The sequence below is a fragment of the Rhinoderma darwinii genome, chromosome 2 (genome assembly GCF_050947455.1).
Source record: "Rhinoderma darwinii isolate aRhiDar2 chromosome 2, aRhiDar2.hap1, whole genome shotgun sequence".
In the NCBI taxonomy this organism is placed as follows: Eukaryota; Metazoa; Chordata; class Amphibia; order Anura; family Rhinodermatidae; genus Rhinoderma; species Rhinoderma darwinii.
Window position 1 is genome coordinate 317,333,704 of NC_134688.1, and position 25,846 is coordinate 317,359,549.

Below are 25,846 nucleotides of genomic sequence, written 5' to 3' on the forward strand. Positions count from 1 at the left end.
TGGTTTTGTATCTTGGTTCAGGCACTGTATATACATACAGAGCTTTGTTCTGGTGCTGTATTTATGTAATGAGCTTTGTTCTGGTATTGTATTTATGTACTAAGCTTGGTTCTGTTAATGAATTTATGTATTGGGCTATGTTCTGGTATTGTATTTATGTACTGAGCTTGGTTCTGTCACTGTATATATGTACGGAGCTTGGTTCTGGGGCTGTATTTATGTACATAGCTTTGTTCTGGTGCTGTATTTATGTAATGAGCTTGGTTCTAGTATTGTATTTATGTAGAGAGCTTGGTTCTGGTGCTGTATTAATGTTCCTCAGCACATCCATAAAATATAAACAGAGCTTTATTAATACATCCTTAAAATTCCAGGGAGGGGACAGGTTAGACGTGTTACAGTTTACGTGTTTCAAACAAGACTGTTCTTACTTATAGCACCCTGCTATGTCCCTTTGATGTGTTGTTCTTACTACACATTAAAGGGATATGATTGTTTAAAGGCATCAGTCAGGACAATGGTACCAAAGAATTGCTAAGGCATTAGATATACCATGGAACACAGTGAAGACAGTCATCAAGAATTGAATTACATTTGGAACAACAGTGACATTTCCAAGAACTGGATGTTCCTTCAAAACTTGATGAAAAGACAAGATGAAAATTGGTCTGGGAGGCAACCAAGAGGCCTACAGCAACATTAACCCCTCCCCCAAACCCGGTCTGGTACGTCGGAATGTCAAGCAGCTTTCCGCAATCCGACGTGCCAGACCCGTCACGGAGATGAAGTGGGCACAGGAGCTGTGCGCGCTTCATCTTCACCTTGTCTCAGAAAAATGTAATAAAAAGTGATCAAAAAGTCGCAAGTACCCTAAAATGGTAACCACAAATACTGCAGTTCGTCTTGCAAAAAACAAGTCCTCCCACACTGATATCAACTCAACAAATAAAAAAGTTATGGCTTTTTTTAGAAAAGAGTATTCTTATTGTGGGAAAGTAGTCAAACGTAAAAAAAAACTATGTAAATTTGGTATGGCTGTAATCGTATCAACCCACATAATAAAGTTAACATGCTGTTTATACTACACGGTGAACTCATATTATTTGCTCTATCTATCTTACTGGAGTCTTGTCCTTATGTATATTTTTAATACCTTGTCTGTTATATGTGTTTAATAAATAAATATTAAAATTTTTTAGAAAATTGGCTATAAAGCTCTGGTCTTTTCTTTTGTGTATGGTGCACACTGTAAAAAAGAAAAAGAAATCATTGCTAGAATTGCTGTTTTTTGGTTTCCTCGTCTCCCAAAAAATGGAATAGTAATAAAAAAAAAATTGCATTTACACCAAAATGGAACGAATAATAATTACAGCTTGTTTCACAAAAAACAAGCCCTCACACAGCTTCGCCAATAGTAAGATAACACATTATGACTCTCAGAACGCAATGAAGCAAAATTATGCTATATGACAGCCCAGACTAATTTTTTAGGTCAGTAGTTTTTTACTAAAAACCCTACATCGTCATTTGCTGGACCCCACAGGTGGACCCCGTAGATTCAGCAGAGATGAGGAAACTTTAGGGCCTTCTGCTGGTTATAGGGCTAGTGAAGAAGTCAAAGATTGGGCAATACTGGAGCGCAGTATTTTGTATAATACCCAAAAAACCCGACCTGTGCATAAAATATTGATTCAAAGCGTACCACACCAATCCTTGGATTATTAATTTTATTAATCATTCACCCAATTATTACATCATCCTATTATGCCCTGATGTACTCCACCCAGCTAACATATACCATGATGTACTCCGCCCAGCTTACATATATAGCCTGATGTACTACGCACAGATTACATATACCCTGATGTACTCTGCCCAGCTTACATATACACTGATATACTCCGCTAGTTTTACATATACCCTGATGTACTCCGCTCAGATTACATATACCCTGATGTACTCCACACAGCTAACATATACCCTGATGTACTCTGCCCAGCTTACATATACCCTTATGTACTCCTCACAGTTTACATATACCCTGATGTACTCCGCACAGCTTACATATACCCTGATGTACTCCGCACAGCTTACATATACCCTGATGTACTCCGCACAGCTTACATATGCCACCACATTATAAGCTGAAATACCAGTAAAACCCCATACAAATCTACTACCAAGCAAAATCTCCAAAAGCCAATTGGCGGTCCTTCTGAGCCTGACAGTGTGCCCAAATATCAGTTTATGACCACATATGGGGATTTACTGTATTCTGGAGAACCTGCTTAACAACTTATGGGGTATGTGTCTCCAGTGGCACAACATATTGGTCACTGAAATAGCATATCTGTGGAAGAAAGACAATTTTTAATCTGTAACAGTCACTGTGCACTAATTTCTGTATAAAACTTGTGTGGTCAAAATGCTCACTATAACTCTAGATAAATTGCAGTTTCCAAAATGGGATAATTTTTCAGGGGTTTCCAATGTACTGGGACCTTAGCTCACTACAACATAGTGTCAGAAAACTAATTTTGTAAAATCTCCACTCTAAAAAACAAATTGCGTTCCTTCCCTTTAGAGCCTTGCTGTGTGTCCAAATAGCAGTTTATGACCACAAATGGGATATTGCCTTACTCGGGATAAATTGCCTAACAAATGTTGGGCGGCTTTTTCTCTTTTATCCCTTGTGAAAATGAAAATATTCAACTTTTTAGTGGAAAAAATGTCCATATTAATTTTTATGTTCTAATTCTAATAGATTCTGGCAAAGACCTGTGGAGTCTAAATGCTCACTATACCACTAGAAGGATTCCTTAAGGTGTGTGCTTTCCCAAATGGGGTAACTTACTGTTTTGAAATGTGACATGGCACCCAAAAACCATTCCAGCTAAATTTGAGCTAAATTCCAGCTAAAATGGTGCTCCTTCCCTTTTAAGGCCCGCAGTGTGTCCAAACAGCAGTTTATGACCACGTATGGGGTATTGCCGTAATTTGGAGAAATTGCTTCTCAAATGTTGGGGTGCTTTTTCTCCTTTATTCCTTGTAAAAATTAAAATGTCCCTGAAAAAAATAGTCTTTTGATATTTTCTTGAATATATGAGAAATTGCTGCTAAAGTTCTAAGCCTTGTAACGTCCTAGAAAAAGAAATGAACATTAAAAAAAAAAATTGCCAACATAAAGTAGACATATGGGATATGTGAAATAGTAACTATTTTGTGTAGTATTTACTATCTGTTTTACAAGCAGATGCATTAAAATTTAAAATGCTCATTTTTTGCAAATTTTCTCAAAATTTTGGTGTTTTTCACAAATAAATATTGAATTTATTGCCCAACTTTTTTCACTAACATAAAGAACAATATGTCACGAAAAAACATTCTCAGAATCGTTTGGATAGGGAAAAGTATTTCAAAGCTATTACCATAAAGTGACACATGTCAGATTTGAAAAAAATCGGCTTAGTCTTTAAAGGTAATGTGTCGCTAGAAAAAAAATTTTTTTTTTTTTAGTTAAACAGTTAGTGATTAGACATTGTTCTAATTTTTTTATTTTTTTCATGAGTCAGGAAATATTATAAATTAGATTCTGATTTATAATATTTCCCAGCGCTGGTCACTAGATGGAGAAATTCCCAAAATTGCAGCATTGGTAAAGCAACCACATTGCTTTATGCTGCAAAATTTGAGAAAACTCACTCGCTCTAGTGAGCTCTCAGAACCCCCCCCCCCCTCCTTTATCCTGGCTAGTGCCGGGAGAAACGAGGGGATTGAACGGTCAAACCTCCTACACTGTGTGTCGCCATTTTTTGAGCTAACACACAGTGTAGTAGGTTAACATACAGTAGTAAACACACACTAAAACACGAACATACATAGAAATAACTTACCTGCTCCTCCCTCCGGTCCGTCCGCTCCGTCTGCTACCGCCGCTCCAAGTGCACAAGTCCGGAAGCCGCGACCGGAAGTAGTAATCTTACTGTCTGGCCGCCACTTCCGGTCCACAGGAAAATGGCGCCGGACATCGCACAGTTCAACTTGGACTGTGTGGGAGCGGCGCATGCGCCGTTCCCACACAGACGGCGTACAGCATAGTGGATGGAACGGGCCCCGTTCGCATTCACTATGGGACTGTAGCTGCCGTATTCCATGTCTGTATGTGTCGTTAATCGACACATACAGAAATGGAAAAAAAAATGGCAGCCCCCATAGGGAAGAAAAAGTGAAAAAAATAATAAAAAGTAAAACACAAACACACAAATAAATAAAAAAATGTTTAATAACACACTAAAGTCAAATTGAAATTAAAATATTTTTTTTTCGTGACACTGGTCCTTTAAAGCCAAAACAGGCTGTGTCCTGAAAGGGTTAAAGGAGCTGCAGAACTTTCTGGCAGATGCTGGTTGTGTAGTGTATGTGACAACAATCTACCCTATTTTTTTTATATGTCTGGGCTGTGGGGTAGAGTGGCAAGGTGGAAGCCTCTTCTAAAAAAGGAAAACATCCAAGCCCGGCTATGTTTTGCAAAGACCTACATTTAAGTCTGCCTAAAGCATATGGGAAACGTGTTATGGTCTGATGAGACCAAGGTTGAACTTTTTGGCCATAATTCCAAAAAGTATGTTTGGCGCAAAGCTAATACTGCACATCACCAAAAGAACACCATACCCACAGTGAAGCATGGTGGAGACAGCATTATGCTTACGGGCTGTTTTTCTGCAGCTGGAACTGGGGCTTTAGTCAAGGTGGAGGGAATTATGAACAGTTCCAAATATCAGTCAATATTTGCACAGGACCTGCAGGCCTCTGCTAAAAAGCTGAAGAGGAATTTTACCTTTCAGCACGACAAAGACCCAAAGCATACCTACAAATCAATAAAAGAATGGCTTCACCAGAAGAAGATCAAAGTTTTGGAATGGCCCAGCCAGAGCCCAGACCTGAATCCCATTGAAAATCTGTGGGGTGACCTGAAGAGGGCTGTACACAGGTAATGCCATAGCAATCTGTCAGATTTGGAGCGCTTTTGCAAGGGAGAGTGGGCAACAATTGCCAAGTCAAGATGTGCCATGCTGATAGACTTCTACCCAAAAACACTGAATGCTGTCATAAAGTCAAAGGGTAATTCAAGAAAATATTCGTTTAAGGGTGTGCATATTAATGCAACCACATTATTTTTGTTCTTTTTTTTTTTTTTTGTACCCTAAAAATTTCAGTTTGTTCTTCAATAGAATGGTTTAGATTATAGGTGACATTAAAGGAAAAAGTTCTGAAATTATTCATCTTAGACTGATTTTGTAACATGACAAAAACCTGGCATTTTAACAGGGTTGTGTAGACTTTTAATATCAACTGTAGTGAAACACAACTCCCCTCCGATTGTATATAATGTCACACAGCCATGCAAAAAAAACTATTGTACTTACCTTGTCCCGTTCCCGCGATGGATGGAGCGCTTCACAGCCTCCGGGCGTGACCCTTGCACAGGCCAGTATGATGCAGCGACGTCATCAGGCCAGCCTGCGCAGGGATTCTTCCCAGTGCCTTATAGACTGCAGGTCTAATGTGGCCTGCAGCCTATAGTATTCAATTGTACAGATACAAGTGAATGTGGCTGTTGATAGCACCAAGCCGCTAGCGACGCCACAGAGGAGAGGGCCGATAAATGTTATGTGCAGGGCGGCGCTAGTCCCCTCAAGCCGCGGGCCCCGTAGCAGCCACTATGGCTGCTATAGTGGGCAGGGGGCCCTAAGAGAATGGGGCCTTTGGCAATTTCCCAGTTTGCACCCCCCTAACGCCAGCCGTGGGTACTATATACAAGGGAGAGGGGGGCTGTGTGGCATGATATACAAGGAAGGGGGGGCTGTATGGCACTGTATACAAGGGGGAGTTGTATGACACTATATACAAGTGGGGGCTGTGTGGCACTATATACAAGGAAGAGGGGGCTGTGTAGCACTATATACAAGGGAGAGGGGGGCTGTGTGGCACTATATACAAGGGAGAGCGGGGGCTGTCTGGCAATATATACAAGGTAGGGGGCTGTGTGGCACTATATACAATGGGGGGTTAGGTGGCAGTATATACAAGGGGGGCTGTGTGGCATTATATATAAGGGGGGACTGTGTGGCACTATATACAAAGGAGAGAGGTGCTGGGTGGCATTATATACAAGGGAGGGGACTGTGTGGCACTATATACAAGGGAGAGGGGGGCTGTAGCACTATATACAAGGGGTGGCTGTGTGTTACTATACAAGAGAGGGCAGTGTGGTACTATTTACAAGGGGGAGGCTGTGTGACACCTAGAGGGGGCTGTATGGCACTATGTAGCGTCCATGGCCACAGGCCGTCAGGTTTACTCACCTCCCGACGCCCGCAGCCATGGATCCGTGAGCACTGGTCCAGATCTCCTTCCTAGGAGACGCCAGCGCTCAGTTCCACTCCGTTCTGCTGTGTCCCGTAGGGTGAGCGCGCTTGCTCGTGCCTGGCCTTAAAGTTGCAGCGCGCGCACAAAGGAAATTGTCATCATCATAATTAACTGCCATGATTTCCTGGTCTATAAGAAGGCCCCAGGCCTTCTGATCCTTGCCTGAGGGTTGTTAGTCTATCCCAGTCTGTCTTGCAAATGGTCCCTTAGTGTTTCCCCGTTCCAGTTATTACCCGTGCCCTGTTACCTGTTCCTGTATCCCGTATTGTTCTTGTTCCTGTGCCTACCAGTGTTGGAGTCGTGTCTACGGCACCTGATGTCTTCTGCCACGTCCAGTGTCTTCTGCCACGTACAATGTCTTCTGCCACGTCCAGTGTCCTCTGCCACGTCAAGTGTCTTCTGCCACATCGGATACTGCCCGCCACGTCTGGCGCCACCTGCCGCACCAGCCTCCATCCGTGCTGAAGCCACAGCCACCGTCTGGACTAGTTCAGGTACCCAAGCGTTGCTATCTTCTATTGACTTTCGTGTAAACTGTGACCTGGTCAGCTGCCTCTCCGCTACGGCAGAGCGGCCTAGTCGGTCCACATACCCTGTGACCGTGACACACTATATACAATTGGGAGGGCTGTGTGTGGCACTATATAGAAGGGGAGGGCTGTGTGTGGCGCTATCTACAGGGGGCTGTGTGTGGCGCCATCTACAGGGGATGCTGTGGTGCTATATCCAGGGGGCATTATTACTACAGGAGCACAAAGGGTGCACGGTTACTGATGGGACACTTTTATTGCGTCGAGCACAGAGGGATCATTATTACCATGTGGTGCATTGTGGAATATGAGTTTGTTTAGAGGATGGGGTATAGGTGGGGAGGATGCTGCAAAAGCAAGAAATCAACATGCCTATGTGTCAAATTCTGCAGAGACGAGTCATAGCTGGAATAAGTCATCACAGTGCTAGAGGAAAGAAAGGGAAAGTGAACGACTCTAATCAGAGAAAACATCACCTGCGAGTCACTGGATATAAATGTGCTATAATCACCTATATTGTCTGTAGAGCTCCTGTGTATAACTGGCATCTACCACTTTATGGTCACTATATGGTAGTAAAATTGGTCTATGTATAGTGGTTTTTATTCACTAACAGTATGGGGGTATTATTTAGTCACTATGGGGTTATGGTGTGACGGTATTATTCAGTAACAGTATGGGGGTATTATTCAGTCACTATGTGGATACGGTGTGGGAGTATTATTTGGACCTTATATTGTGTTATTATTGGTAATTTTGGTTTTATAATAGTGAGTTTTGTTCAGTAACTGCATACATGTAATATTTGATCTGGTATAGTGGTATGATTTCATATATATATATATATATATATATATATTTATATTAAAGAAATCCCACAGCTCTCCGATAGTTCCAAAAAGTATGTGATTTATTCAGTCAACAGATGCAACATTTCTGTCCTGCTATAGGACCTTCTTCAAGCATAGTGACACAGCAATACAAGCAGGTATATAAGGCATGTGCCTCATTATCATAATGAGGAATCATTAACATAGCGCACAGACAAAATATTGTACAAGATGTAGGTAATTGTATAAAAAACATAAGCTACAATTATGAAGTATGTGTACAGTGATAAAATCCAGGGTAAATATAGACATACATTTAAAAACAAGCTTCTTATAACCGGATTATCATATTAATCAGAAATGTAACCATATGTGTAGGGGGCACGGCTATCGGGCCACTCACCAATTGATGACTTTATATGCAAAACAGAAATTCTAATCCGTGTTCATGCCAGACACCATATGTAGTCTGACTATTTGGCGTCCTCCAAACAGTACTGCGCATGCTCGTGTCGACAAATCGGAAGTATCCTGTTGAGTAGCAACTACGCAACGCATTATTCACTGCACAGGCGTGAGAGGTCCTTGACGAACCTCTACAAACTAGATGACATATAGCAACTACAAAAGTAGGGCCATTCCTATAGGTAACCATTTGCAACAAGTCTGCATGTCAACAAAGCGGACAAAAGTCCAAAAACGATACTGTCCAGTGATCCAATCAATAAACCGAGGGACATGTGTACAACAAACTACACCGAAGTGGAGCATTAGTGCAAAGATATTACATTATTGTATAAATTAATATATTTATTTATATTTATATTGTTTACTACTCTGTTGCACACGAGCACTCGAGCTCCCAGATCCACCTAACAATGGATACTCTAAGATCGAGACAAGGTCTGCAAGCTATCCCAATCCATCTTCATGAATAGGGACCGCTCCCGGAAACCCAATACTCCTGCGAAAAACAGTAGGAAAAGATTATTTTTAAAAGTGTTCATATATTTTAAATGAATATTAGAATGTACACATGCCACACGTGGATTTGGGGGCCCACTTTTATCTTTGCCCAGGGCCACACTTTGTCTAAAGCCGGCCCTGATGTGAGACATGGCTTTTTTCTCTCCCTGTAATGGCAGGAAGGAGGTGAAGGGAAAGTGAGCCCTAATCTACCCACCGCCCTGTCCCTGCCTACTTGCAACGACCCGCCCTAGGCGACGGGGTACAACTGGGAGGCGGTCCCTACGCTGTCTAAGTGCACGGGAGAACAAACAGGGAACACGCAAGGGAAGGGGCAGTAGCCCATGGAACGCCACGAGGAAACGGAGCGGTGAATGAGTTGTCAGGACCAGGATGAAGTGGAGTATACCCAAGTGAGCACGGAGGAGGAAGCAAGCCGGAGGCAAAGCAAAGCGGGTTAAGCAGAACAGCAGCAAGGCAGAAGCACGGCAGAAGCAGGCTGGAGCAAGCAGCAGTGGGGCCAGGAATCCAAAAGAATTACAAGCACTGAGGAGGAGAACACAGCAGGTAATAAAGGACAGGGGGCGGAGCTAACTCGGACTGACCAGGCCGCGATAGGCTCTCCCACTCCTGAGCCTGCCACCCTGGTTGGTGGGAGATGGTGTCAGTCGAACAGGTCTGGCCTCAGGTGTGGATTGATTAATCCCAGGAGTATACCTAGATGTAGTACCTGGCAGATCCCTAACAGTACTCCCCCTTTTATGAGGGGCCACCGGACCCTTACTAAGAGGACCCGGTTTAGTAGGGAAGAGAAGGTGGAACCTCCTGATCAATACCCCAGCGTGAACATCACAGGCAGGTACCCAAGTCCTCTCCTCCGGCCCGTACCCTCTCCAATGGACCAGGTACTGGAGGGAGCCATGGACCATCCTACTGTCAATAATCTTGGCCACCTCGAATTCCACCCCCTCAGGGGTGAGAATGGGAACAGGAGGTTTCCTCGAGGGGGACCAGGACGGGGAGCAGCGTTTAAGGAGGGAGGCATGGAAGACGTCATGTATGCGAAAGGATGGGGGCAGCTCCAGACGGAAGGATACAGGGTTGAGGACTTCAATGATCTTATAAGGCCCAATAAATCGGGGAGCAAACTTCCTGGACGGGACCTTAAGGCGCAAGTTCCTGGACGACAACCAGACCAAATCCCCGACGACAAACCGGGGGTTAGCAGAACGTCTACTATCCGCCTGAATCTTTTGTGCGCTTTGGGACGCCTCTAGGTTCTTCTGAACCTGGGCCCAGACAGTGCACAGTTCCCGATGAACATCCTCTACCTCAGGATTATTGGAACAACCAGGGGAAACGGAGGAGAACCTTGGGTTAAACCCGAAATTACAGAAAAACGGGGAGACCCCTGACGAGTTACTGACCCGGTTATTCAGGCAAAATTCAGCAAGGGGAAGGAATGAGACCCAATCGAATTGACAGTCAGAGATGAAACACCTTAAATATTGTTCCAGGGACTGGTTAGTCCTCTCCGTTTGGCCATTAGTTTCGGGATGGAAGGCGGAGGAGAAGGACAGATCAATCTCCAACTTTTTACAAAAGGCTCTCCAAAATAAGGAAACAAATTGTACCCCTCTGTCAGAAACGATATTGACTGGGGCCCCATGGAGACGCAGGATGTGTTTCACAAACAAAGAAGCTAACGTCTTGGCGTTAGGTAGCTTCTTAAGGGGCACAAAGTGGCACATCTTGCTGAAGCGGTCTACTACCACCCACACCACCGACTTGCCCTGAGATGGAGGCAAATCGGTGATAAAATCCATGGAGATATGGGTCCAAGGTCTCTGGGGAATGGGCAAGGAACGTAGTAGGCCCGCAGGTCGGGACCTAGGGGTTTTGGACCTAGCGCAAACCTCACAAGCGGCGACGTAAGCCCTAACGTCTTTAGGCAACCCAGGCCACCAATAGTTTCTGGTAATGAGGTGTTTGGTGCCCAAGATGCCAGGATGACCAGATAGAGCAGAGTCATGGTTTTCCCTGAGTACCCTTAGCCGGTATTGCAGGGGAACAAACAGTTTGTCCCCAGGGACGTTCCCGGGAGCTGCACCCTGATCAGCCGCGATATCAGAAGCTAAATCAGAATCCGTGGCAGAAACGATTATACCAGGAGGTAAAATACAAGCAGGATCCTTCTCGGAAGGAGGATTGGCCATGAAACTACGTGACAGGGCATCAGCCTTAATATTCTTGGACCCAGCCCTATAGGTAACCAAGAAATTAAATCTGGTAAAGAATAGTGCCCACCGAGCTTGTCTAGGATTAAGCCTCCGGGCCGATTCTAGGAAAACCAGATTCTTGTGATCTGTAAGGACCGTTACCTGGTGTCTGGCCCCCTCCAGGAAGTGTCGCCACTCTTCAAAAGCCCATTTAATGGCTAGAAGTTCGCGGTTGCCAATATCATAGTTACTCTCCGTTGGCGAAAACTTCCTAGAGAAGTAAGCACAGGGGCGGAGATGGGTGAGGGAGCTGGTACCCTGGGACAAGACGGCCCCCACTCCCACCTCGGATGCGTCAACCTCCACAATAAATGGCTCCTCTTGGTTGGGCTGAATCAGCACGGGGGCCGAGATAAAGCACTTCTTGAGGGTCTCAAAGGCCTGGACGGCCTCAGGGGGCCAATGGAGGACATCAGCACCCTTGCGAGTAAGGTCCGTAAGAGGCTTAGCGACGACCGAGAAGTTGGCAATAAATCTCCTGTAATAGTTGGCGAACCCTAAAAAACACTGTAACGCCTTAAGGGAGGCAGGTTGGACCCATTCCGCCACAGCCTGAACCTTGGCAGGGTCCATGCGGAATTCATGAGGAGTGAGGATTTGCCCTAAAAATGGTATCTCCTGTACCCCAAAGACACATTTTTCAGTCTTAGCAAACAGATTATTCTCCCGAAGGACCTGGAGCACCTTCCTGACATGCTCCACGTGGGAGGACCAGTCCTTGGAAAACACCAGTATGTCATCAAGGTACACAACAAGAAAATTACCCAGGTAATCTCTCAGGATTTCATTAATAAAATTCTGGAAGACAGCAGGAGCATTACACAACCCAAAGGGCATGACCAGGTATTCGAAATGACCCTCGGGTGTGTTGAACGCAGTTTTCCACTCATCCCCCTCTTTGATGCGGATAAGGTTATATGCCCCCCGTAGATCGAACTTAGAAAACCATTGGGCTCCCTGAACCTAATTAAAAAGATCCGGAATCAAAGGAAGTGGGTACTGGTTCCTTACGGTGACCTTATTCAGGTTACGATAATCAATGCACGGCCTAAGACCACCATCCTTCTTCCCCACGAAGAAGAAGCCAGCACCTACAGGAGAAGTCGAGGGGCGAATGAAACCCTTGGCCAGGCATTCTTGGATATACACCCTCATAGCTTCACGTTCAGGACATGAAAGATTAAATATCCTACCCTTAGGAAGCTTGGCACCAGGCACCAAATCGATGGCGCAATCGTAATCTCTATGGGGAGGCAACACCTCGGAGGCCTCCTTAGAAAACACATCGGCGAAGTCCTGAACAAACTCAGGAAGCGTGTTTACCTCCTCCCGGGGAGAAATAGAGTTAACAGAAAGACATGACATAAGACATTCATTACCCCATTTGGTAAGCTCCCCAGTATTCCAATCAAACGTGGGATTATGCAACTGCAACCAGGGAAGACCTAATACCAGATCAGACGATAATCCCTGCATCACCAGTACAGAGCACTGCTCCAAATGCATGGAGCCAACCAGGAGTTCAAAAACAGGAGTATGCTGAGTAAAATAACCATTAGCAAGGGGAGTTGAGTCGATACCTACTACAGGGATAGGATAAGGTAAATCAATAAAAGGCATTTTTAGAGACATAGCAAATTCCACAGACATGATATTAGCAGATGAGCCAGAATCCACGAAAGCACTGCCAGTGGAACCGGCCAGCAAACGAGACCTGAAAGGGAAGCAAAATTTTATTGCGTTTCACATTTAGGGTATGTTCACACGGCGGGGGTCCGTAACGGCTGAAATTACGGGGATGTTTCAGCCTGAAAACATCCCCGTAATTTCAGCCGTACCGGCATGTGCAGGCGCTTGAACGCCGCGTCAATTACGGCCGTAATTAGCGCTGCTATTCATTGGAGTCAATGAATAGCGGCTCCAATTACGGCCAAAGAAGTGACAGGTCACTTCTTCTACGCGGGCGTCTATTTACGCGCCGTCATTTGACAGCGGCGCGTAAATATACGCCTCGTGTGAACAGACAAACGTCTGCCCATTGCTTTCAATGGGCAGATGTTTGTCAGCGCTATTGAGGCGCTATTTTCAGACGTAATTCGGGGCAAAAACGCCCGAATTACGTCCGTAAATAGGCCGTGTGAACATACCCTAACGGGAAATACCTGTGCGCCCAAGTGACCTCCCCGATGATCACTTAGGCGCGGAAGTTTTCCGGCTTTTTATTCTTGCGCCTGGGACAGGTGTTCAGAAGATGCTTGTCATCCCCACAGTAGAAGCAGAGACCATTCATTCTGCGAAACTCCCTACGTTGTCGAGGGGACATGGAGGCCCCGAGTTGCATAGGTACCTCCGAGTCCTCCGTGGAGGGGCGAGGAGACGGGACCTCGGGGGGAATCGCAGAAAGGTCAGAGGGGAGCACATTGAAGCGTTCAAGCTGACGTTCCCTGAGACGTCGGTCAAGTCGTACTGCTAGGGCCATAACCTGGTCAAGGGAGTCAGAAGAGGGGTAACTAACCAGCAGATCCTTCAGGGCGTCAGATAATCCTAACCTAAACTGGCACCTTAGGGCCGGATCGTTCCACCGAGAAGCTACGCACCACTTTCTAAAATCAGAACAGTACTCCTCAACCGGTCTGCTACCCTGACGTAAGGTCACCAGCTGACTCTCGGCTAAAGCAGTCCTGTCAGTCTCGTCATAAATGAGTCCGAGGGCAGAGAAAAAGCGATCAACAGAGGAAAGTTCAGGGGCGTCAGGAGCCAAGGAGAAGGCCCACTCTTGGGGCCCTTCCTGGAGTCGGGATATGATGATACCCACCCGCTGGTTCTCGGAACCTGAGGAGTGGGGTTTAAGGCGGAAATACAGCCTGCAACTCTCCCGGAAGGAGAGAAACGTCTTACGGTCCCCTGAGAACCGGTCAGGTAACTTGAGGTCGGGTTCTAGAGGTGAGGTGAGGGGAACTACTACGGCAGCGTCACCCTGGTTGACCCTCTGGGCCAGGGCCTGGACCTGTAGGGAAAGGCCCTGCATCTGCTGGGTCAGGGTCTCAAGGGGGTCCATGATAGCGTCAACGTAGGGGAAATGGTAGACTAGGTAAGAGGCTTGTAATTATGTAATGGCAGGAAGGAGGTGAAGGGAAAGTGAGCCCTAATCTACCCACCGCCCTGTCCCTGCCTACTTGCAACGACCCGCCCTAGGCGACGGGGTACAACTGGGCGGCGGTCCCTACGCTGTCTAAGTGCACGGGAGAACAAACAGGGAACACGCAAGGGAAGGGGCAGTAGCCCATGGAACGCCACGAGGAAACGGAGCGGTGAATGAGTTGTCAGGACCAGGATGAAGTGGAGTATACCCAAGTGAGCACGGAGGAGGAAGCAAGCCGGAGGCAAAGCAAAGCGGGTTAAGCAGAACAGCAGCAAGGCAGAAGCACGGCAGAAGCAGGCTGGAGCAAGCAGCAGTGGGGCCAGGAATCCAAAAGAATTACAAGCACTGAGGAGGAGAACACAGCAGGTAATAAAGGACAGGGGGCGGAGCTAACTCGGACTGACCAGGCCGCGATAGGCTCTCCCACTCCTGAGCCTGCCACCCTGGTTGGTGGGAGATGGTGTCAGTCGAACAGGTCTGGCCTCAGGTGTGGATTGATTAATCCCAGGAGTATACCTAGATGTAGTACCTGGCAGATCCCTAACACTCCCTTTTTAAGGGGGTTTCTTTCTTTTCGCCCTGTCATATGTCGAGGTAAATTATAACTGCCTTTGGGGGTGTAGTTTCCAAAATGGGGTCACTTCTTGAGGGCTTCCACTGTACCTCGGGGGTTTTGTAAATGCAACATGGCGCCCAAAAACCAATCCACCAAAATCTGCATGCCAAATAGCGCTCCTGCCTTTCTGAGCCCTGCCGTGTGTCCAATCAGCAGTTTATGACCACGTGGGGTATTACTGTATTCGGGAGAAATTGCTTTACAAATTTTGGGTTGCTTTTTCTCCGTTATCCCTTGTGAAAATGAAAAAATGTTAACATTTTAGTGGAAAAAATTTTGGTATTAATTTTCAAGGCCTAAGGCCTCATGCACACGGCTATGCCAGTAATTACTGCCCCTGATGGCGGGCACAGCCGGCAGCGGACAGCCACCCGCAGTTTGGGAACCCGGGTCGTAAAAAGTAAAAGAAAGGACCTGTCCTATCTTTTGCGGCGGGCTTACGATGGCCCGGACACCTTCCCGTAAATATACGGGAAGGTGTCCATGGTCAATAGAAGTGAATGGGTCCGTAATTACGGACGAATTCTACAGTCGTGTGCATGGGGCCTAATTCCAATAAATTCTGCAGAAGACCTGTGGGATCTAAATGCTCACTATGCCCCTAGATAGATTCCTTAAGGGGTGCAGTTTCCAAAATGGGGTCACTTTTGGAGTGTTTCCACTGTTCTGGTCCCGTAGGGGCTTTGCAAATGCAACATGACACCCGAAAATCATTCCAGCTAAATTTGAGCTCCAAAAGCCACATAGCGCTCCTTCCCTTCTAAGCTCTGCCGTGCGATCAAACAGCAGTTTATTACCACATATGGGGTATTGCCGTGTTAAGATGAGTTTGCCTTACAAATTTTGGTGTGCTTTTTCTCCTTTATCTATTGTGAAAATGTGAAAATTGGAGCTAAATCTATATTTTATTTGAAAAATGAAAAGTTTCATTTTCACCACCTAATTCTACTAAATTCAGTAAAAAAAACCGATAAGTTCCTTGAGGGCTGTAGTTTCCCAAATTGGGTCACTTTTGGGGGGTTTCCACTGTTTTGGTCCCTCAGGTGCTTTGCAAACACGACATGACAACCGAAAACCATTCCAGCAAAACTTGAGCTCCAAAAGTCAAATGGGGCTCCTTCCCTTCTGAGCCCTGGTATGTGTGCGAAAAGCAGTTTATTACCACATATGAGGCATTGCCATAATCGGGAGAAATTGCTTTTCAAATGTTGGGGTGATGTTTATCCTTTATGCCTTGTAAAAATGTTACATTTCTACGTTTTATTGGAAAAAAAATTAGATTTTTATGGCCTAATTCCACTAAATTTGCAAAAAGAAACTTGTGGGGTCAAAATGCTCACTATACCCCTTGATAAATTCCTTGAGGGGTGCAGTTTGCCAAATAATATCTTTTTGGGGCTGTTTGCACTGTTTTGGTCCCACAAGACCTCTTCAAATCTGACATGGTGCCTAAAATATATTCTAATAAATTAGAAGGCCTCAAAGTCCACTAGGTGTTGCTTTGCTTCTGAGGCTGGTGTTTCAGTCCATTACCACACTAGGGCCACAGTTGGGATATTTCTAAGAACTGCAGAATCTGGGCAATAAATATTGAGTTGCGTTTCTCTGGTAAAACCTTCTGTGTTTAAGAAAAAAATTGATTAAAATGGATTTTCTAAAATAAAAATGAAATTTATCCATTTTACTACCACATTGTTTTAATTCCTGTAAAACAACTAAAGGGTTAAAAAAAACTTTCTAAGTGCTGTTTTGAATACTTTGAGGGGTGCAGTTTTTAAAATGGTGTGACTTATGGGGGGTTAATAATATATAAGGCATGTCAAAGCCACATAGGAACTGAATTGGTCCCTAAAAAAATAGGTTTTGGAAATGTTCTTGAAAATGTGAACAATTGCTGTTAAACTTATAAGACTTGCAACGTCCTAGAAAAATAAAAGGATGTTCCACAAATGATGTCAACATAAAGTAGACACATGGAAAATGTTAACTAGTAACTATTTTGTGTAGTATTACTTGTGGTCTTACAAGCAGATACATTTAAATTTAGAAAATTTTCTCAAAATTTTGGTGTTTTTAACAAATAAATACTGAATGTATCTACCAATTTTTTCCGCTAACATAAAGTACAATATGTCACGAGAAAACAATCTCAGAATCACTTGGATAAATAAAGCCATTGCAAAGTTATTACCACATAAATAACACGTCAGATTTGCAAAAAATGGGCTGTGTCCACAAGACCAAAATTGTGTCTCCCCGAAGGGGTTAACGCCTTAAATGCCACAGTCAATATGCGACTACAGCATCTAAGTGGTTTCACACTTCAATGTTACCTATGACCAAATTTCCTTCTTTCTCAGTTATGTGGCCAACATTTACAGTAGAAACTTTTTATTGTTAATATATTTGAATAATGTTTTGGGGATTTGTTTTACACTCCTGCAATTTGCTTTTCTCTTACCTCCTACCAGCAGCACAATAATGAGGTTTTTCTGCCCCTGTGTACCAGTAGGACAGATGGAATTTTTAATTTAATCAAATGAAACACTAAATAACTAGAGCCCTGTCCCTACAAAAGGCCATGTGGCCCCTCCTACCTTGTGTTATTTTCTGTCCTGTGTGGACATGGGCAGATGGTTTGCTCTGCTAGTTTCTGCATTGTTTCGGTTTTCATTTGTTGTGCTGGACTTCCTAGATAGAACTGAGAGGTGTACAAAGGGTATTTCTTAACCCTATACAATCTATAAAGCTGCTGCTTGCAGCCTGCTATTGAATGTTTTAGCTTGTTTTTGAACTAATGCACATTAACCTTTTCCTCCCTTCAGGCAGTCTAAGTTAGCATCCCTTGGGACATTCCACGCGTTGGGGCAAAGGCGCCCTGAGTTTTCAGTGTTTTTCAGATAAGCGTTTTCCTGAGAAAATTAGTGCTTATATGAAGAGGAAGCCTCTTCTTTTGTTTTATGACTGCATCCTATTCTTTAAAATACCAAAGTCAATACCGAGGCAGACCAAAGTTCCCCCAAGGGGTAATAAGAAGCTCCATAGCCCTTGACAAAGTCAATCAGGATGGCTGAGTAGTCTAGGGCTCTGCAATAAGGTTGCAGTGCCCCCTGGAAGCAGCGATTCAGATTCAATTTGTGACACCGGAAATCCCAAACAATAACGCCATATCCCGTCCTGTAGGGGGCGCCTCCAACTGTCTTCAGAAGCTGGTAAAGTATAACATTTCCTGGGGTTGAAGATCATGAAATATAGCTATTTAATAGATTTTCCTCCGAGAAGATGTCTCGTGCTGCTCCTTTACATCAGGTTATCCTGGATGTCTCCTCTGTACAATTTCTAGAAAGGAAGATCCTAGAGGAGGTCCCTACTCCTGGGATAGAAACTTGGGTTTATTCTCCATATTTCTAGCTCCTTAAGCCTCCAGGCAAATGAAGGAAAGGTATCGACCTCCGATTCTTCACTAAGAAGAAATTCAGATAGGAGGCAATCAGATCCATGAAAAGGAGATTTCACTGCCTCTACAGTCTTGAAGGATGCTTACTTTCACATTCCCACTTTTCTGCCTCTCAGAAAAAATGTAAAAACAGCTGTTAAGATAAGAGGCAGTGTCAAGCACCAGGCAATTCATAGCTCTTCTGTACAGGATGTCTTCGGCTCCTCATACCTTTTCTAAGGTGGTGTCCGCTATAGCAGTCTGTAAGAACACAGGGGATATCTGTGGTTCCATACCTTGGTGATTTATCTGGTGCTCTATCTTCAAACTAATGTGCAGTAACTCCAACGCTGCTGGATAACAAATTGGGTAAAGTCGAACATTGTTCCATCAAGAACAAAGACGTTCCTAGGCTTTGTCATATATTCCGAGGAGATATTCTCTCCTTTCCTCTCTCTTGGCGGTATAAAATCTTGACAGCAGAGGGTCTTATGTTTCTTGTCAGTAGCTGCAGAGGCAGTCCTTTGAGCCTTGGGGCACTAACGACCCCTCCAGAGAGAGATCCAGAACCTAAGGTAACACAACCCGGAGTGGTTGAACAGTAGGTGCACCCTGTCATTGTAAACTCATGAATCCATCAGGTGTGCAAAACATCTCAGAGACGTGAGGTCCTTGAACCAGCATCTCTGGATCTTGTTGACTACAGATCCATCTCAACTAGGTTGGGAGTACACCTGGAGGAATATACAGTCCTTGAGTTTCACCAGACAAAAGGGCTCTCCCTATGGGGTTACTTCTTGCTAAATCCCCATTATTGTGCTCTTGTAGGACGTAAGGGAAGTGTAGATTTCTAATGTTAATCTGTTTTCCCTTAGTCAGCAAAAGCTTCCTGCCCCGATTAATGCTAGTACTTTATAATAAATACAAGGTAAGAGGGGCTAGACATTTTGTAGGGAGGGGGCTCTAGTTAATTAGTGTTTCATTTGATTAAATAAAAAATTGGGGCAGAAATACCCATTACTGTGCTGCCGTTAGAACTAAGGGAAAACAGATTGACGTTAGAAATCTACACTTCTACTTTAGCTAGTCTGGTTGGTTGGCTATAGGTAAGCTGACTGCTAATTTTGGCATAATGTATTATTATGTGGTTGTAGTATGGCACTGCTATTTGGCCACAGGATGCTGGTATTTTCTTAGGCTACATTCACACGACCGTAAAAAACACGTGTAAATCTGTCCGTGTGTGTTGCGTTATTGCATCAGTGTGGTTTGCGAGTGGCATGTGTTTTTCACGCGACTCGCAAAGCACTTTTTTTCAATGGAATTGATGCACAAATCACGCACAGCACATGAATGTGCGTCCGTGTGCTGTGCGTGGTTTTCACGCACCTATTGTCTTCAATGGGCACATAGGTGCATGAAAACACACCAATATAGGACATACAGTGAGTTTCACGCAACAGACTCTCACTGTTTTCGAGCATGTGTGAACAGCCAAAATAAATGTGTCCGTGAGTTGTGAGTGATTTCCACACACAGCACACGGACGAGTTTTACGCTCGTCTTAAAGGGAATGTGTCGCTAGAATTTTTTATTTTTTTTAGTTAAATAATTATTATTTGAGTGATTACACATTGTTTTAATTTTTTTAATTTTTTCACAAGTCAGGAAATATTATAAACTAGAGGGAGCACTTCCCAAAATTGCAGCATGGTCAATGTGGTAAAGCAACCTCATTGCTTCATGCTGCAAATTTGGGTTAGACACACTCTCTAGTGTCCTTACACAATCCCCCCTCCCTTATTCTGGCTAGTGCCAGGAGAAGGAGGGGGTTTGAATCATCAAACCTCCTACACTGGGTGCCACCATTTTCTGAGACTGCACAGTGTAGGAGGATTAGATACAGTGCTCTGCAGACTGTATAACACAAACATACACGAACGTAAAACACACATCACATACATGATCATAACTTACCTGCTCCTGCCGCCGCTGCCGCCTCCGCTCCTATTCCTTGCACCTTCGCTTCCTTGAACATATGGCCGGAAGCCGTGGCCGGAAGTCGTCATCTTACTGTCCGGACGCGGCTTCCGGTCCACATGAACATGGCGCCGGACTTCGCTCTGCCAAAGACCTTCCTTTTGGTCTGTGTGGGAGCGGCGCATGCGCCGTTCCCACACAGACGGCGTACGCTATAGTGAATGGAACGGCTCCCGTTCGCGTTCTCTATGGGGTTGTATGTGCCGTATTCCATCTATGTATGTGTCGTTAATCGACACATAAAGAGATGAAAAAAAAAAGGCAGCCCCCCCATAGGGAAGTAAAAATTAAAAAAAAGTAAAAAGTAGAACATGAGAACACAAATAAATAAATTTTATATTTTTTATCATACTAAAAGCAATATGATAAAAAAAAATAAAAAATAATTAATGACACCTTCCCTTTAATGAGCCCTTAGGCTTTAAATGTACAGTTTGTACGTTTAAATTCCAATGGCAATCTCAGAAGTGGCAGGTCACACAAGAGTGCAGAACATTGTTTTTCCTTTCCCACCACACAACTGTCTCTTTTGTTCCCTCCCTACTTCTGGCAGAGCCTCAACTCTGTAAATACTGCCCTTGCCCTCTAGCTGAATGACGCAAACTTTAAGTTTGGAAAGTTAAATAGTTTGAATATGAAAGTTCAGGGTTGGAACAGTTTTCCTCAGGGCGAGGCAAGAGCAAAGTAATCAGTTTTAATTTGTAAAATGTAAGGTGAATGAGATATACAGTAGTGTTAAAAAAAAAAAAAATAGCAGTCAGTTTAAAAAAAGCAAATAAAGCACAAAATCATTATAACAACATTTATTTGCCTAAATGCAAATGCACTGGAAATACTACACATTCCAAATCAAAACAATAACAAAATTGATCCAGTTTGTGTTAATCCTTTATGGAAAGTAAAGAATAAGGAATATTAGGCTGTTCAAAAAAATAGCAGTGCCAGCATACTCAAAAATGTAATGTATAAACTGAAAAAATGTTTCAGATTTCACTTTACTGAACTAATATTTAGTAGCATAACCACGGTTTCTGAGAACTAATTGACATCTGTGTAGCATGGAGTCGACCAACTTCTCACACCTCTGAACAGGTATTCCAGTCCAGGACGATTGGACAACATTTAATAGTTCTTCTGCATTTTTGGGTTTTGCCTCAAACCTTATTTTTTATTTCACCCAGTGGCGGATTATCATTAGGGCGTTTCGGGCGGTCGCCCGGGGCCCAAGACTGCCAGGGGGCCCAACCCCCTCATGCCCAGTGGCGTCGCTAGCACCGGAGGGAGCCCCGGTGTCAGGACCGCACCTGTCAGGCGAGGGGAGCTTTGCTTCTACTTAGCAGCCGTGGTCTGTGCTGCTTTAGAAGCTCCCCTTCCAGCCCCCCTTCCCTGCTCTAAACATCTCTGCTGCTAGCTGTCGGGACATGGGGGAGGGGAGACTGTCGGCGGGCTCTGTGTCGTGCTGTGAGCAGGAGAAGAGCTGCAGTGAAGACATAAAAGGTAAGTGCATGTGTGTTTAATATCCATATTCATGTGTGTTTAATGTCCATATTAATGTATGTTTAATGTCCATATTAATGTGTGTTTAATATCCATATTCATGTATGTTTAATGCCCATATTCATGTGTTTACAAGGTGTACTTTGTGTATAATGTGCATACTCGTGTATAATGTGCCTACTTAGTGTATAATGTGCATACTCGTGTATAATGTGCCTACTTAGTGTATAATGTGCATACTCGTGTGTACTTTGTGTACTATGCATACTTTGTGTATAATGTGCCTACTTTGTGTACTTTGTGCATAATGTGCGTACTTTGTACTGTGCGTACTTTGTGCATAATGTGTGTACTGTGCGTACTTTGTGCATAATGTGCCTACTTTGTACTGTGCGTACTTTGTGCATAATGTGCGTACTTTGTGCATAATGTGCGTACTTTGTGCATAATGTGGTACTTTGTGTACTGTGCATACTTTGTGCATAATGTGCCTACTTTGTGCATAATGTGCCTACTTTGTGCATAATGTGCGTACTTTGTGTACTTTGTGCATAATGTGTGTACTTTGTGCATAATGTGCGTACTTTGTGCATAATGTGCGTACTTTGTGCATAATGTGCGTACTTTGTGCATAATGTGCATAATGTGCGTACTTTGTGCATAATGTGCGTACTTTGTGTACTGTGTGTACTTTGTGCATAATGTGCCTACTTTGTGCATAATGTGCCTACTTTGTGTACTTTGTGCATAATGTGCGTACTTTGTGCATAATGTGCCTACTTTGTGTACTTTGTGCATAATGTGCGTACTTTGTGCATAATGTGCCTACTTTGTGTACTTTGTGCATAATGTGCGTACTTTGTGCATAATGTGCGTACTTTGTGCATAATGTGGTACTTTGTGCATAATGTGGTACTTTGTGTACTGTGCGTACTTTGTGCATAATGTGCCTACTTTGTGTACTTTGTGCATAATGTGGTACTTTGTGTACTGTGCGTACTTTGTGCATAATGTGCATAATGTGCGTACTTTGTGCATAATGTGCCTACTTTGTGTACTTTGTGCATAATGTGCCTACTTTGTGCATAATGTGCCTACTTTGTGCATAATGTGCCTACTTTGTGTACTGTGTGTACTTTGTGCATAATGTGCGTACTTTGTGCATAATGTGCGTACTTTGTGTACTGTGTGTACTTTGTGCATAATGTGCCTACTTTGTGTACTAGTGTTTAGGTAGTGTTAGCAATAGTTACGGCGCGGCAGGGTGGTGGTGGAGAAGGGGGGCCCAAGTTTGGGTAACAGCCCAGGGCCCATGGTCTTCTTAATCCGCCACTGATTTCACCCCACAAGTTCTTCATGGGATTGAAGTCAGGGGATTGGGCTGGCCACTCAATTACCTCAATTCTGTTACTCTGTAACCGAGATGTTGTTCGCTCACTGGTGTGTTTTGGGTCATTGTCGTGTTGAAACACCCATTTCAAGGGCATTTCTTCTTCGGCATAGGGTAGCATGATCTCCTCAAATATTTTGCTATATTCAAACTGATTCATGATCCCTTGTATGCGATAAATAGGCCCAACACCATGGTATAAGAAATATCCCCATATCATGATTTTTGCACCAGCATGCTTTATACTCTCTTCACAGTGTTGCAAATTTTAACCTATTCTGGACACGTCTTTTTTTCAACAACGGGACTTTGCAGGGAGTTCTTGCTGGTAACTTGGCTTCACTTAATTGTCTTCTGATTGTAGCAGTACTCACTGGTAACAGTAGTTCCCCGCTTCCTCCCGAATCTTTCAGGTTTGGTTACCACTTCAAGGCATTTGAGATCATTTTAGCTGAGCAGCCAATAATTTGCTGCGCTTCTCTATATGTTTTTCCCTCTCCAATCAACTTTTTAATTAAAGTACGTTTTTCCATCAGAACAATGTCTGGAACGGCCCATTTTCCCCAGTATTTCAGAAGGAAATGCACTATAACTAATATGTGCAACATTTGCCATGCTCCTACCTTAACCCCTTTCCAACATTTGACGTATCCATACACCAAAGTTGGGTAGGGGAAGTATGGAGCGGGTGTCGGCTGTTTGTTACTTGAGCGTGATCCTGCTCGTTTAACCCGTTAAATGCTGCGGTCAATATCGAAAGAGGGAGGAGACCCCCTCTAACAGCTCATCGCGCCCCCTCAACACAATCGCAATCGCGCGGGGGGGGGTTTGGTGGTGATGGTTGCTATGGCTGCCTGGGGGCTTAATAGTTTCCTGTCAGAATCACGATATACTGCAATACATTATACATTATATCACAATATACTGCAGTACAATAAATAAAGTTTTTTTTGTTGTGTAAAAAAAAGTTAGAAAAAAAAACCCTTTTCCCATTTTCCTCCTAGAGCATAGTAGAAAAAAAAAAAATAACCATAATTGGTATTGCCGCGTCCGTAAAAGTCTGAACTATTACAATATATCATTATTTAACCCGCACAGTGAACGCCGTAAAAAAAATAAATTGTAAATGCCAGAATCTCTATTTTTTGGTCACCTCATCTCCCACAAAAAATGAAATAAAAGTGATCAAACTGTCGCATGTACACCAAAATTGTATTATTAAAAACTACAGCTTATCCCGCAAAACATAAGGCCTCATACCACTTAATCGACTGAAAAATAAAAAAGTTATGGCTCTGGGAATTTGGTGACACTAAATAAATTTTCTTTTTTACACTTAGATTTTTACTTGTAAAAGTAGTAAAATATAGAAAAAACTATATATATTTGGTATCGCCGTATTCGTATTTACCCACAGAATAAAGTTAACATTCTGTAAAAACGCTGCGCAAAAAAACATGGAGGAATCGCTGTTTTTTTTATTTTCTACCCCACAAATCATTTTTTTTCCCATTTCCTAGTACATTATATGGCAGAATAAATGGTGCTACGAAAAACTATAACTTGTCCCGCAAAAATCAAGCCCTCATAGGAGTATATCGATGGAAAAATAAAGACGTTATGGGTTTTGGAAGGTGGGGAGGGAAAAACGAAAATGAAAATCTGAATAAGGGCTGCGGCGGGAAGGGGTTAAAAAGACTCTGTCACCACATTATTCTGAGTACACATGAGGTCCAGGCTGGATGGTCATGTGTATTCATTATCAGGACACTGTAGTAATGTTAGGGTTTGTGTATGAGGCTGCACATAGTGATATAACTATATCGCTAGTGCAATGTAAATGAATGGAGAGGAGTGCATGATACTGATTGGTCAGCGTCATGCACTCCTCTGTACAATGCCCACTTGGTCTAAAGTAAAAATACGCCCACTTGGGCATTAAGAAAGCTCATTAGCATAAACCAAAATCGCTCCTAACGTTGTGAAAAATATCGTTTTTTTTAAATAAAAAGCATTACTGTCACCTACATTACAGCGCCGATCTCCTTATGTAGGAGACAGGGCACTTATAATGTGGTGACAGAGTCTCTTTAAATAAGGGGCAAAATTGACACTTGTTATTCCACAGAATGAAGGACTTCACCAATTTAACTCCTCACTACTACTAGGCCCCTTTCAATTAATGATTCAATTCCTCAGAATGAGCGGCATACATGTCCAAATTATTGGGTCTGGTTTTTTTTCTACTACTCTACTACACTTACAAGTAGATTACTTGCTATGTAGAAATATCTATTCTGCTAAAAACATTGATTTATTAGGTTAATGATGTTGGACTGCTATTTTTTTTAACACTAGTGTGTGTATATATACATACATTCTAGTCCTTCCCAATGAATTAGGATATCATCAAAAAGTTATATTATATAGATTCATTATACACAGAGTGATTTATTTCCAGCATTTTTTTCTTTTAATGTTGATGATTATGGCTAATGAAAACCCAAAGTTTAGTGTCTCAGAAAATTAGATTATATAAGCCCAATTTCAGAGATGATTTTTAATACCGAATTGTTGGCCTACTGAAAAGTATGTACAGTATATGCCCTCAATACTTGGCCGGGCTCCTTTTACATGAATTACTGCATCAATGCGGCGTGGCATGTAGGCGATCAGCCTGTGGCCCTGCTG